At 41.4% G+C, this 15,535-nt stretch overlaps 1 protein-coding gene across 7 annotated transcripts in view; it reads right to left on the bottom strand.

The window, feature by feature from the left end:
- Positions 1 to 15,535, bottom strand: part of LOC105195245 (AF4/FMR2 family member lilli) — a 268,074-nt gene that overhangs the window by 122,265 nt on the left and 130,274 nt on the right. The gene's annotated exons all lie outside the window — the stretch shown is intronic.

Genomic DNA, 15,535 nt, shown 5'->3' with positions numbered 1-15,535 from the left:
AAAAAAAAAAAAGAAAAAAACGCTCGCTTTCGTTCGCATAGCCGAAGAGACGTCGATATATATCTGAAACTGGAACGATCAATGTCGTTCAACGGCTCGGAAATAGAAACGAAGCTCGGGCCGTTGCAAAACTAACGTGTTTTTCCCTCGATTTAATTTTGCTCAATTAGCTTTTCAGTTAAACATATCAAACGCATTACGTTTAATGCGCAATAAACGTCAATTAAACGTATTCAATTGTATGAAATAATTATGCACGTAATGTTATTTACACTTATTAAATTGTACATAATGAACTTATCGGAGATAATAAAGACGGGTAAAGTGAAATCAAGTAAGTGACACTGATTCGCTTATTAATCAAAACTCGATTACCCCCTTTTAATGAGGTGATAAATTTCAGAAATAACAAAAACGCGACGTGTGTGACACGAGCGTCGATAAACCGCGACATATTTCTTTTGTTTTATCTTTTCGTTTTTATTTTACAAATTTTATTACGCTCCGCGTTCTTCATCTCGCGAGAGAGGAGTTTTCCGGCGAAATCCAATTCCTAACGTCGGAAAACAAGTTTTTTCAGGACTACCGGTTTTGAGCGACGCTCGAGAGAAAATCGACTTTCGTTCCGCTCGATCGATCGATTCCATATTACCAACGGCCTCACGGCGCTCCTGTCCGCATCATAAATTGCCCCGGTAAATACGGTCCTTCCAACGCTAGGATTCTATCCGACCGGGCGTACAATGGCGAATGACAAATGAGCGAGAGACAGAGCGAAATAATCGCGCGCGCGCGCGGGAATCGCCGATAGTATCGTGGGACGACGACGACGGAGAGAAGACGGCGGAGTTCGTGCCCGCGCGAGAACGGACTCTCTTTTCTCCCGCACCTCTTCTTCCGTGGGAATTTCTCGGTTAAGGAGAAAACGCGATTATTTCTGCCGCGAATCTACCTGACCGCAAGGCCGAGTCGTGTCCTCTTCAGCGCGTTATTCCGTTCCAAAACGACGAACACGCATGTACGATCGCGCGATCGTAAAGAGCGCAATTTAACGCAATTCTTCAAGCGAGCTCGCTGAAGTCGCTTGTCGTCCCTTCTAAAACAGGCTAGACTAGGAGTCGGGGCTTGCGTAACGTTGGAGATTGCATTAGTAAAGATACATCGTCGTTTTACTGTCACAGTGTTTACTTGAATTTTATGACGGAGTTCCCTGAGAATTTCCGGATTTTTCAGGAATTTTGTTCCAAATTCCAGATAAGAATAGAGAATTTTTTATACCTTTTTAATGTATTCCCTAACTACAAAGAAAAGCCACTTAAGTTTTGAATTTTAAATTTGATAAAGTGCTAAAAAGAAATAATACGAACTATATCTGTTTACGGATCTAGCTCATCAAAAGTTCACCTAGAGGAAAATTCTATTTAAATTAGTAAAATCGTTTTTTTAACTTAGTTTTTTTTTAAGTTAAAGTACCTTAAAAAAAAATAAAAATTTATTTGATTTCAAGAAATAATGTTATTAGGCTTTTTTAAAGTAAATAAATTATTTGTCCAGATTATTTGTTTAATTAAATAAATAATTTTTTAATTAAAGAAAGTACTGATAAAAATGTAAGAAATAATTTAGTTATATTTCTTTCATTTAAATAAAAATCTTCAAACCAAAGAAACTTTTCTTCAACTGTGTAGCAATGCACTGCAAATTTCTTTGATTCAAAGAAATTTTTTTTTTACTCGAAGAAATATTTCTCTGGATGTATAGAAAAACGATTGAGCACAAAACATCAATTTAGAATAAATTGTATCGTCAATAAGTTTTTTATCAAATTTCCCCGAGTCACACGAGAATGTATATGAATATGCTACAATATTTATTGCTAATCGATTTCGCATTCCCGAGAAAAAAATGAAAGAAACAATTTAGTCAGAAAAAATAATTAAAATTTAAAATAAAATTCTAAAAATCTCCCTGCATCCCAAGGTAAAAAAGTAAATACCATAAAAATTTCCGGATAGTAAACACCCCTGCCTGTGCGTGTATAAACTCATTATTATGAATTTACTGAAGATGATACCGCGACAGTCGTATACACAATTGACTTTGTGATTAAGGTTTTATCAAGAGACCATTAACTGTGTTTCTTTCCGTTTCTGTATCACCAGCGTGTTTAGATTTTGCGTGCACTGGCGAAATTCGACACAACGCTTATCGGGCACGTACATCGGAAGGCCGCGACTCAAAACATACACGCGCGTACGCGATAATCCCGCAGAAATTATTTCGCCTCGATTCGTTTAAAAAAAAAATTCTTTTTCACTCGAGTAATCGTCGCATGTTGCACACATACACACACACACCCCACACATGTACACGCACAGTTCCATCGAAATCACTCGAATATCATCTCTCCCCACCCTATTTTAGTGTCAAGCATATGTAAATTTAAGGGGACATATTTTATCAACTTCGCCGCCCGAATCATGAATATTAATGAAAAATGTAAATGCACTCTTGCAAATTAAACATTATGGAATTCAAACAGGAAAAAAATCGACACGCGCGCACCGCGATAAATAAAAGTATAAATGGCAGTTAGCCGAAAAAAAAACTTGCTTATAAAACCGATTAAGTGGTCGGCGGCACACGAGCCGCTATTAACCACCGATGCGTGTGCCATCGATCGTATGTCGGGCGTGCACGTGCGCCTATGCAGATTCGACGGGTTGCGCGCGGGTAAGTGTCACACATTAGCCGGCAAAAAGTTGAATGGATCGCGTTTAGCGGTGCTAGACGACAACGACAACGACAACGACAACAACGACGAACGGCCGCATGTTTTACGCTGAATCGGCCTTAAACGAGGACGGAGCGAAAAAGCGCATTATTGCGCGATCGAGCGCCCGCAACGGCAAGCAAAATGTATAAAGCGATCTCTCCTTGAGACGCGGCACGCTCGATCGAGCAGCCGGGGCCAAAGAGGAGAGCACGGGCGGCGAGAAGGTGCGACGACGCCACACCAGCCTTTAACGTTCAATATAATCCCGGACGATTCCGTCCGTCGCGTCGCGCGAGTAAACGCGTGTATTCCCGCTCCGCTTTTCGCTACCACGGTTCTATAAAAGCCGCTTGGTGCGCGCGGATATCCCCGCGTACTCCTCTCTCTCTTTCTCTCTCTCTCTCTCTAAAGCTGTTTTATATTTCATACGCTACATGCCATACTTCCCAAGCTTTCCTCTCCTCTCGCCGTCATTAATTCATGCGTTTTCGCCTCTTGATCCTAGATTACTGGCAGACGTCGGCTTACCGAACGGGCTATTATCTAATTTCCGTGTATTAATTCCCAGATAAGATCCTTTCGATAAAGGATTTACCCGTTGGAGACTTTTCGAGAGCCGCGCTTTAAAAGAAAGTCACTTCGTCGAAGGGCCAGGGTGTACCTGAGCGGAAAGTATAACAAGGCGCAGCCGAGAGAAGAATAGAAAATCGCTCCTAAAATCGCTCATTTGTTCTGTCCACCGGTCGCATTCGCCGCCTGATTGCTTCTCGTAGTTAGTTCCTTATTATGCGGTGGTAATGCTACGTCTTATTTCTCCGCGTCTCATTTTATATCTCATTGTGTGCCGCTCGCGAGGGCAGAGAGAGAAAAGAAAAGAGAGAGAGAAAGAGACGGAGAAGGCTGATAGCATGGCGGAGATACGCGCGCGCACACACACATACACGTACGGAGCGGTGCGAGAAGCGGAGAGAGAATGTACTTACTCGTCCCCGCGGATCTGGCCTAGCCAGTCTATAATCTGGCGTTCACGTAGGTGCCAGTGTCTGTGCTCGATGGAACACCGTGTGAACGTGCACGCACGTAATACACGCGCAACTCGCTCGCACATCCGCGCGACTCCGATCGGCGCACGTGTACGCGCACACACAGGCGTATGTACACGTACTCTCGCGCGCGCAAACCGAGAGATGCACACGTTTGGCGACAACGGGATGCACATGCACGTACGTGACACACGCGGAACGTCGGGATTACGTAAAGCCACGAGGCCGGGTATAAAGCGACTACAAATCGCGGGGGCTTCGCTTTCCGCTTGGCGCAAAAGCGCGAGCTAAACTCCGCGGCGGAGGAACGATTGACGAGAAGAACGGATTCGCCGAGGCGATCAAAGAATTTGCAAACGATATTTGTCCCATCTGTTTTTTAATGCACGCGAGACGGACGAAGAGAACCGAGTTTGCCAGGCACGTTCGCTGAGCAATTTTACGTGACCGATCGTTCACGCGTATAACTGACGAACATGTGCGACGCTAGCCAGCCTCCTATTTCTGTTTAACAGTGTTTTTGAAAATTGCGCCAGACTTTAAACTCTTGGTTGCACAAATTCTCTCCTCTTGAACGTATTTTGCTGAATTTTAGTACATGGAGGTTTTCGAGTCGCTGATTACAAATCTAAAGTTGAAATTAATTGATTCAACATGTTTTGATAGTCATTTTCACCGCCATTTTTGGATCTGACATTTACAATTTAGCAAATATATGAATGCAGATTTGAAATCAGTGACCTCAAAAGCGTGTTAAAACAGATTTTGAAAGTATGTTTGTCATCATTTTCATCCCAGCGTGAATTTTTAAAATATGTGCTAATTTCGACTAATATCTTTTGTTTTTAACTTGCAGTTAATGCAAAATAATTACATATTTTTGTTATTCGTGTATACACACAAGTCTTGGGTGCATAATCAAATATGTAATTATCAAATAACATATAAAAACTGCGGCGAAGGTGTCCTTTGCAAAGGATCCTACGCAACAAAAGGCTGATCTCGTTCTCTGTATTCACTCAAATATTCGCAACATCACTGCTATCGTAGAAAGAGATAGTGCAACAAGATGACTAAAACGTTTAAAACGCAAGATACGATCTCATTTTAAAACACAAATTACGTTTAACAAAGCATTAATATGATTAAATTGAAAAGTTTTAACGTAATTTAATTGGGAACCAGTACAGACTTTACTGGTTAACGGTTCAGTAATAATAACTTAATTAACGTTGTAACCAGTTAAGTTGCCGTTTTGCGTGTAAAATATGTTTCGCGCCGTACGATAAATTATATTCATGCGGAAAATTGTAATTTTTTGCCCCGGATTACATCCCCCGTGAGAAAATTGCTTCGTGCAGGATCATTAATACGAAAGAAAGTAATCATGTATACCAGTTCTGTTCATTGGTCGGGATTAGCGCGTTGAGAAATTTATCCTTAACAGTATATCGCGATATATCGCATGCCTCGTTGCAACGATCTTCAATGAACATTTCACAACGTATTATATGTCATTACCGCTCGCAAGTAATATTTACCCGGCGATTAAACTTAATTACTGTGCGTATCTTTATACGCGATACGCAAAGCATGAATAATCTCTAATAATGCGACCTGTATCCGGAAGACTTTTTAACGTCGTCAAAACTAGCAGTGACGCAGTTATTATTTATAAATATTTGTTTTGTTACTAAACAAATAATTATAATTATTGTAAACAATAATAATTAAATCATAAAGACTATTATCGAACTTTTAATAAGCCACGTGAAGATCAATCAAATAATGCTTTTGCAAAATAAAAAAAAAATCAGTTTTATCCTACTAAATGCTTCCACAAAGTTTCGGAATATCTGTGTGTACATGTCGAACAGTAACAACTGGATCAGACAATTTGCATGAAAGCAATGGCGATCGGTCGATTGGTTTTAGCGTGAGTGCAGGAAGCCCTAATGAATTCCTGGCTACCAATACGCGAACGAATGTTGGGAAATGATCGTTGTTTGCCATCATCACTGCCGGGCATCGTCATCGTCATCGTCGTCGCCGTCAGTTGAGCCCGCTTGGTATTGCCATTAAAACCGAGCGGAGCGGATTGCGTAATCCGGCTATTGGTATACATGATACACACGCTTATCGCGAATGTTTCGATACAGATGACTGAAAGCGCGATATTTCGCAGGATACGGGATGAACGACCATTGAGAAAACAACACCGATATATTACACGCGCGTCACATTAATTGATGATTCGAAATTAAAATCCGGCGAATTTAAAACCTATCGATTGTCACATCACATCATATCCAAAGTACGTTTCTGTACGTGTGCGTGCTATTTTTCATTATGTTCAAATTACATTATACTTTGCGCGTAACAATCAGTTATCTGACAAAAGACTCGCACAGACACCTTGTTTTTTTTTTCAACATAAAACAAATATATATAATAAAAAAAGTATCAAATTTGTACACTAGCAAACGCGCGTTCGTCTATGTTTAATTTTATCTTGTCAATTTATAGCATAGATTTCGAATCAGGTGCAAAATATAAGGCACAGTTGATTTGAAGAGGCGGAAACTCGCGTGGGTAAATACCGACGCTTTTGTCAAAGTCTATTACTCTTCATACCCGAGATCGGGTTTAATCACCGTCGCTTCAAAAGCAAGATTATGAGCGCGGAGTGTTTAATTACACGCGCGGCTCTGCACGCGCGAATGCGGCGATGACATTCATCCGCGGTGTATTAATAAACGATGCTTCTCGTGGATAATCGAGATTTCAACGAGAAGAAACGACTCCGTTAAACGCGTCCGTTAATCCGCCGGGATGCTGCTATTTTCAGGCGCGACAAAAGGCGTATTGCGTAACGCCTAACATTCTCTCGTCGTGTGTAAGCAGAGCTCATATATATATATATATTTACAATAGATATACATATATATAAGCCTATACATTTTCCCAAGAAACAAAGAGAACAAGAAATGTCTGTGGCATCAAATGTTAACACTATCAATTCGAAATAATTTAACAAGCTCGGATATAAATCTGTCACTTTAAAAAATATTTAGAAAATCGTTTAAAATATAGCTTATAGCTCGGAATCAATTCCTTTGATTCGAACGCTCGGTTTTGTATCTTTATCACAACAAAATACCTAGATGAGAGACATTATAGAAGCATATTAAAAAAAATATGCCTTCTGCCTTGACATTCTCTTCAATTGAAAAATTCAATGTTTTTAAAAATCTGTCATTTTTCGCAAAGAAGCGGTTAATGGTCTATAATTGCAGCGCAACAATGCGACAGAAATTCGTGAGATGGCTCGCGGTGGTGCGTCGCGCCGAAGTTTCCGCCTGATCGTTTGTCGAAGAAAATTCCAGCTTCCGGTTCTCCCCGTTCTCTTATTATTCGAGTTTTCGCGACGCAACTCCGCTCGAACGTAAAGTCAATATGTATATATAGACGCGGACTATATCCGACAGGATACAGACAGAATCTCCCCGCCGGCCGTCCGCCCACGAAGGAAACGTAGGATATCTCTCCGATACGTTGCTCGCGGATCTTCGCTGCGATGCGACGCGATGTTTCTTTGCCCCCTTTAGTTCCGGCGCGTTTAACAGAAGCGTATCGCAACGTCATGCCGGAAGAATGGTATCGGCACGTGACGGCAGCAGAGATACATATATGTATATACAAATACGGAGATACATATATATACATATAAATACGTATGCGCTCGCGCGAGTTCCCAGTCACATAAATGCGCTTTTATGGCTGCGAGATATCCTCGCACACGCGTGTCTCGTATTTTATAATGTAATAAATGCGCCATTACAGCCGCATCGCGTTGCGCAATAAAATATCCGCGATTCATTTCTGGCGAACAACAATGTTCGAAGCTGGCGCTTGGAGATGCTCCACGACGACGGCGGCGTCATTCGCGAGTCATTTAATTCCGCTGCCGAGTGTCCTTGCTTACCATGAAACTGATCTGAGCTCTCTATACGTAAGCTCCTTCGACTTGAATCTATTAAATCGATTAACACGAAACTTGATGATTTCGATAGTAATATTAATTGAAAGATCATCGTGTATAAGATTTTTATAATCATGTATAAATTTGCATCTCTTATCTCTTATAGCTGCTCCCGCCCACCTATACTTGACTTTTAATTTCGCGAGCTCGTTAACATTTCCATAAATTTGCATTCGCGTTTTCGTAACGTACACAGCTGTTGATATCGCCGTCTGTTTGACCGACGAATCGGAGAAGTTTGCGGAATCGCGGAACCCAAGGCGGTTCTGATGAAACCAGCTTTCGCTGGAAACCGAAAGAGACGGATAGGAATTGCTATGTCGAAAGAGAGCCAGCGTCGAAAAGAGAAAGAGAGAAAGGGACTCGCTATCCGCTCGATTGAATTTTCTGCCCGGGGTGAATTCAGTTTTCCTTATGTGCGCGCGGAGAAAAGTCGAACGGCCCTGGGAGGATTTTTCCACGAGAATGGTCCCGCCGTCTTATTGGATATCTTTACGATCGACTAATTATAGCGTCGGCGCGCGTGTAAAAAGAATTACCATTCTCGACCAGGGTGCACGCAGGCTGCCGCGACCCACTGCGGCCGGAGTGACCACGTAATCAACGCGGGACGCCCGCCACCCTCCCTCTCGTTCGACGCGAATTAAAAAAGTCGTCCCGACGGAAAAAAGCATGTCGCAATCGATCGCTTCCGCAAAAACGGTCGGCATTCTGCGCCTCGTCCCGCAGAATTTCGAGTGTACGTAACGTGTGAGTTTAATGGGAAAATGTAGAACAAGAGAGCCCGAGTATCGCTTTGCTCAAAATGCTAGTAAACAGATTTTTGTAAAATATGTTCGCTTGAAGTAAAACAGCATATTGCATAGCGACTCGACGAAACGCGTAGTTTCCGTACAACGAGGAACAAAATTTGTTGAAAAACTCAAATATTTAATCTGCTCAACTAAACATTGGGTTGATTCAATAATTATTTAATTGCGCAAAAAAAGGTACGAATCATTCGTGTCAACGTTCAAACTTTTTAATCAAGAATTAAGTAAACCAACCCGATGTTTAACTTATCGGATAAATATTTCGGTTCCTCAACAAATTCTTTTCTTTTTTTCAGCGTACGAAGCTGCCGTTATTAATTTAAAAAAATTTTTAATTGGATCTGCATAATTCTAAGATTAAGAAACTCCAGATTAACTAGCTAAATATGAATCATTTTTAATCTCTCGGTTGCTAATGAAATTTAATCTCGAATACTGAGAGCAGCGTTTTTTTCACGCGCATCCTGCTTTCTTATATTTCATTATGCCTGGCTCCTAAGTCCAAGCAAATGCGGTGCTCGTGCAAATAAGAAAGTGGCGCGCTCGTTGCAGCAGCTTCAAAGGTGACGGAGAAAGAGGAAGACGCTTCAACTAGGTTGTCTCCGTTTGAACCCGGCGAGGAAAAGAAAGGAAAATCCGAGCGGCAGCGAGGATCCCTTATCTGCTGTGCAAAGGAATAAAACACATTCTTTGTTGTGTCATGGGGAATGCGTTTTTCCTGCGGAAGAACGACAAATAACTTTATCGCGCGTGCTGACATCCACGAGTGTGTAAAGAGCGGCTCTTGACAAATCATGTTCGCGAGCGGAGATAAAATAAGAACCGTCCGTAAAAACGACGCTCCCAGCTTACGGCTGGCATTACAGTACACATAAACAGAATGTCATTTCCTGAATATGATAATATATGGCATGGTTAAGTATCTATATCTCGAATTTTTTCTTCCTTCAAATTTTAGTTTAATAGCCATGTCGATTCTATCATAGCTTCGACACAACGTATTCGAGTAGGATCAAGTAAAATGTACACCCAGAGGAAAGTTTCTTTTAATCAAAAAATATTCGTATGAATCAAAGAAATTTGTTAGACCGCATTGCTATACAGTTAAAAAAAGTTTTTTTTTATTTGAAGACATTTTTCGATAGTTCCTTTTATTGGAATTAATGAAATACAATAGTTTGATTAAGCAATGTAACGATAAAAAAATTCGATAAAAAAAAAATATGTTTAAAACCAGAATATCTAAATTATTTCTTACATTTCTGTCAGTACTTTCTTTGAATTAAATAATTACTTGCTTAAATTTAACTAATAATTTAAACAAATAATTTATTTATTTTAAAAAAAGGCTAACAACATTACTTTTAAAATCAAATAAATCATTTTCCTCAAAGGTATTTTCACTTTAATCTAAAAAATCAAATTGAAGAGACGTTTCATCAATTTGAACAAAACTTTTGTCCGAGTGTATAAAGTACAATACATCCCTCGTATTCTTTGTCGCACTCCAGTCTAAACAGCAGCAACCGATCTTCAGTCAAAAAAGTTCTCTTGCTACAACATCTCTTGGACCATCTTTTAGATTACGCTATCGTTTAAATCGTTCGAAAAGTGATATAAGCAAATTCGGGGGCAACCGCAAATTCCGTTATTCGCTATATTACGCATGAGCACATTGCAAATTCGTACACGCAAACACGCACACGAGAGATATTATAATCCCTCTTCCCCCTTGCACAAGCGAATGTTCATGGCGTTGCCCACATTACACCGCGCGCGGATTTCGCAGATACGGGGATGCAAATGCGCGCGCCGTTAATCCCGATAATAAATACGCGCGAGTTCCGCTTAAAGTTGCAGCCGCGCCGGGAGCGTCGAACCTCACGCTCGCGCAATAACGTCCCTCGTTCGCCGCACGTACAGCATCTTTATTTCCACCCGTGCGGATGACTCGCGTGCCGAAGTGCCTCCATCTGCGGGATTCCGATGAGGCAGCATAACGATATCTCGCGACGGGTGCTGCTGATAGAGGTGCGGGAGAGCCCAACGATTGAAACCGGTATATTCTGGATATAGGGAGTTCAGATTTCGGATCGGACGCGACAGATCGCTATCTCCCTTTCTTTCTCTCTCTCAACAGACATGAGCAATTCGTTTAATGAACGCATTCTGAAGCATTTTATTAGAAATATTTTTTATTTCATTCAATAACGCTCCGAGGAAAGATACAAGAAAATTCTGCCCCTTGCTTTATCGACTAATGTTGCACTTAGAGATCGTAGTATCCGACTTTGCTAGGAAAACACAACTAACAGCGTCTCTCTCCGAGGTCGATCCGCGCACTGGTTTATTTATCAGACCGGGTAATCTCCCAACTAGCGAGCTTTAATCTCGACGAACTTTAAACACCCGAGCTGAAGCACACGATAAACTATCGCGCGCGCACGCGCGCGAACACTCGAGGGAATTTTCGCGACGGACAAGTCGAGATAACGATTTTCATAAAAATATAACAGTTTGAAATGCAGATTACTATTACGAAAGTGTAAAGCCCAAAAGAGAGAAGTGAAAAAAAAGGAGAACAATAATGTTGGGGAAAAAAACAAGCGATTTTCCAACATTAGCGTGTCTTTACTTCATATTACAACACTAACAACAATGTAAAGTCGCTAAATGCGCACTTCTTCAATATTTTACATTTTTATTTCACATAAGCAGTATTTATGTGACTAAAATAAACAAGTAAATAAAAAAAAAATAAGTAATACAGGCAAAAATTTCATCTTGTTTTGTACATGCGTTTTAGAAAATAAGCTACATCTGATGTAAATTTTTCATCAATTTATATAGCTGATAATAATGTAATTATACATATTTATTTTAAAATTAACAATAATTGCCATAAACAAAAATATATCAATCACAAAATTAAATTTAAGTTTTATTGTCATTTATTAATATTTAATCGCTTTTTAAAAAAATTATTAATAAAATAAGTATTAGTTAACGATTCCTGATATTTTTAACTTCAATTTGTAAATTCAATATTTTCAAAGACGATGCGATTTAAGAGAGCACAGGTACGCTCTAGGCAATCGATTTTCTAAATCACACCTCTTGCAACATTACAGAAGATGTTGTAACAAATTAATTTATTATTACTGAAAGGTTTGATTAATAATAATAGGTGCCTGAAACTTCGAGCTACACTTTCAAACTCTGATTTGCATGTAAAACAGCATCAAATGTGAAATATAATATAATTAAAAGTAACTTGGTACGCATTTGGCAACTCTCCTCCGACTGTGTGTTGCGCAAAAAAAAAATTGCTTACTAATATTTAGTTAATTAGAAATCTACTATGTCTACGTGTTGTGAATTATTAGAAACTTTCTTAAGAACTTTCCACGCAGGGCGAAAGTTTGCGAAGCGCATCGTAATGAAATATATCTTCGGGACACCTTCTAAACGTATCTTCGACTTCTTCATGTCATGTAAACCACCGGAATTCGGGGAATGATATCCCGGCGTTCTCCCTCGTCAATCAGTTGGAGTTATTATACATACTATTCTTATTCGGGGCATAAACCAGCGTGCATATTTTCGCGGCACGCGAATAATCCCGCAAATTGCATTCGATATTTCTCGTCCTCCCGGCATGGTACATCAACGCGTCACGTTTCCTTGATATTGGGGGTGCGCGACGACGCTATCCGAGTACAATATTTCCGCGCGGTAGACGAGCTACGTGACGCGTCGTAGAAAAGTCGCGAAATCCGCTTTCCCGTTCGCGGCTGCGCCTCGCTTCACGGAGCGAGAAGCGAGACGGACAAAGGGAGAAGGACAACACGGACGGAGATAGAGAGAGACAGGGAGTACGAAAAAAGAGAAAAAAAAGAGAACTCCAAGTCATAAAAGCCGATCGAACTCGTAAGAAATCGCACCGCCATTTTACCTCCTTCCTTCCTGCCTACGTTTCTCCCGCTTTCCTAGTCCGCTTTCCTTTCCTCTGCTTTCCCTCTCTCTTCCTCTTTATCTTTCCGAGCTTTCCCGTTTCTGCCTTCCACGTTCCGCTCGGACGACAAAGACGCTACTAAGCGGCTTCGCAACTCATCGTACGGTTACTAACGCGCGGTTACAGTTATGATTGTTAGGGAGCCGATCAGGCAGCTTTTCATCCACGGCAAAGAAACGAACGACATGTCTTTCTTTGTAATAACTGTGTTTAGAAACCGATGCATACGCGCTTGCATTCGATCCTCTCATTCGCCGTAATGAATTAAATAAAAAAAAAAAGTTGCTATTACATCGATATGAATAACAGCGTACGAATAGAATGTACGAACAGTTAACAAGCGTGTAACCTCGGTTCCTCCTCGTTCCTCTTCTCGTCCCACCGCCGATCCGCGCGTACACGGACGAAGTAAAAAAATTAAAGAGTTCCGTTCCGCCAATCAAAATGCGTACGAATAAATTATCCGCGGAAGAAATTGCTCGTCGATCGAGGCTCTCGAGAGAATCAGATCGCTCTCTCGCCACGTTCTCGTAAAGCGCTCATTAAGGAAGGTTAAAACTCGAGAAAACACCTGTTGAGTACGCGAAAGGGCCAATCAAAGCGCGGGCCAGGGGGGTTCGCTCGCACCCCGCGAAAGAAATAGCATTAGCGAGCCAAAGCCGAGGCGGGGCGGTGTCGCGCGAGCGTAATGAGAGAATGCTGTTACGTAATTAAGCAAGCCGAAGGGAACCGGAAACTGAGTATTTCTTTCGTGCCTGTCGCCGTACGTATAATAAAAAAATAAAAAAAAAACAGACGTTCGAGATACAGTGTAACGATCCTGAAAAGTCATTAATATCCAAATGGCAATTTTAATCACGCCGCGCCGCAGACCGGTTGTAAGATCGTGGGGCACTTGAGCCGCGCGGAAATTCCGTGCGATTCTATCGGTCGTCATTATCGATGCTTTCACCGCCGTTCGATCTAACGAAATGATCTCTTTTTCGTTCGACATAAGAGCATTTACTCTCGAAAACGACCGTTCGCGCGTAGAAAATAAGCCGGGTGTAACTAAGAATTATTATCCGTAGAATCTCACCATCCAGAACTGCTCTCGAGAGTAAAAGGGTTGTTAAAACGAACGCGATCTAAGATAATCTCTTTCATAATAGTCGTTTAGAGAGCAAAGAAAGATTCTTTTCGACTTATATTTGCGGCACGAGTCCCCAAAAAGGAGAGAGAGAATCATCCCTTTCCTCTAAACTGAATGAATCGCAGATTAGAAATAAATTTCGACGAGAGTAATCCCGGTGGAGAGAATATAGCCGGGATGAGAGTCAGGGGTAAAAAAGAAAAGAGGAGAAATAAGGGAAAAGAGGGCCAAGTTTACGATCCGCCGGGAAGATTCAACGCGTTCTTGACTCCACCACAACGACCGGGTAAGGTTTCCCCGTAGGCCTCGCCGCTATTGGCCGTGCTTCCAGATTGAGTCGGAAGACCTTAAGAACCCCACGGATACGGTACTCGAGAACTGAAATGTTTCACGAAGGGCGACGCGTAGAGAGAAAGTTTAAGGGACACGAGTCGAACATCTTGCGAAACAAATGCGTTAAGACACACGCTAATGCCCATGATTGCGTTGCGCAACACGTAACGCCGCGAGTTACGTGAGTAATGAGTAACGGGAAGACATCGTCTTGAACAATGGCTGTCGCAAAGGTCGAATTGGAGCACTCGAGGTCGAAAAGGCGAAGGATCCTGGTGCAGGCATAATTACATTACTCGTTTTTCCAGACTGCCAAAGGACTACGGGGGGAGGGGGAGTAGTCCTTTCTTGGCTTGAACAACAGAAGCAACGTTTGCGTTGAGAATCGCGTTTCTGCTTGCAGAGAGAGATTTCCAAGAGACGATTATATTCCGATTAAGTTGTATGGTAATCACGAAGCTGTGTCTCAAGTGGGCAATTGGAATTTTCGCGCGTCGATATCGGAAGAAACGCGCCGCGGTGACATAACTTTCGACTGTCATTCGTAAAATTGGCAATTTTTGTCCGGGCACGTGTTACATTGCGGTAACATTTAAGTAAGCGGAATTTAAGTAAGCGGAATGTTTGATATGTGACATTTAAGTAAGCGAAAATTCTTATTCATGGATTTAAATTGAGAGTAGCATTAACGACTGTGAGCGAAAGCAAATTCATTAGGCGCTCTACGTATTACCGATTACCGTGGATTTATACACAGGGAGGCTATCGGTTAACGTTAATTGAAGCGGTCAGTGAATCCACTTGGCGAGATGCCTACGATTACTAACTAGACGATGGTGAAAAGACAGGGCGAGAAAGGACGAAATGGCTCTTAAAACGCAAGGGAAAGGATCCATTAAGCGATCAGACGCAAGGCCGGGAATTCTGCTTGAATAAATATGACAAGAGTGAAGAAAGAGAGAGAGATAAACGGTAAGAAATGAACGTCGGTGCCCGATTCTCTCGCCTTTTCTCTCATTAATTATTCGTGACTTCGCAACCACCGCGAATAACAAGCGAATAACAGTCGTGCTTAATAAAATGCCATTTAATAAGGGAAAATAAACTCATGGTCGTTTTAGAACTCGGTACGGCCGTTAAATGCACGCGGCGAGATGCAATCGTGTGCGGCGAAATTGATCGACAGGCCGGTATATTCGTCGCTACTTTCATTTCCCCGTACAGAAACATTTTTGGCATCATCTCGCCGAGAAAAAAAGACCGCAAAATATTTGGTGTGTCAATTTAACTGACACATGACGCTGTTCTTTTAATCGAAAAAAAGAGAGAGAGAGAGAGAGAGAAAGTATTATCGCGCTGACAATAAATTAATGGCCGGCAGA

This window comes from Solenopsis invicta, chromosome 5 (genome assembly GCF_016802725.1).
Source record: "Solenopsis invicta isolate M01_SB chromosome 5, UNIL_Sinv_3.0, whole genome shotgun sequence".
In the NCBI taxonomy this organism is placed as follows: domain Eukaryota; kingdom Metazoa; phylum Arthropoda; class Insecta; order Hymenoptera; family Formicidae; genus Solenopsis; species Solenopsis invicta.
The sequence above is the reverse complement of the archived record's forward strand: the minus strand, read 5'-3'. Positions and strand labels throughout refer to the sequence as shown.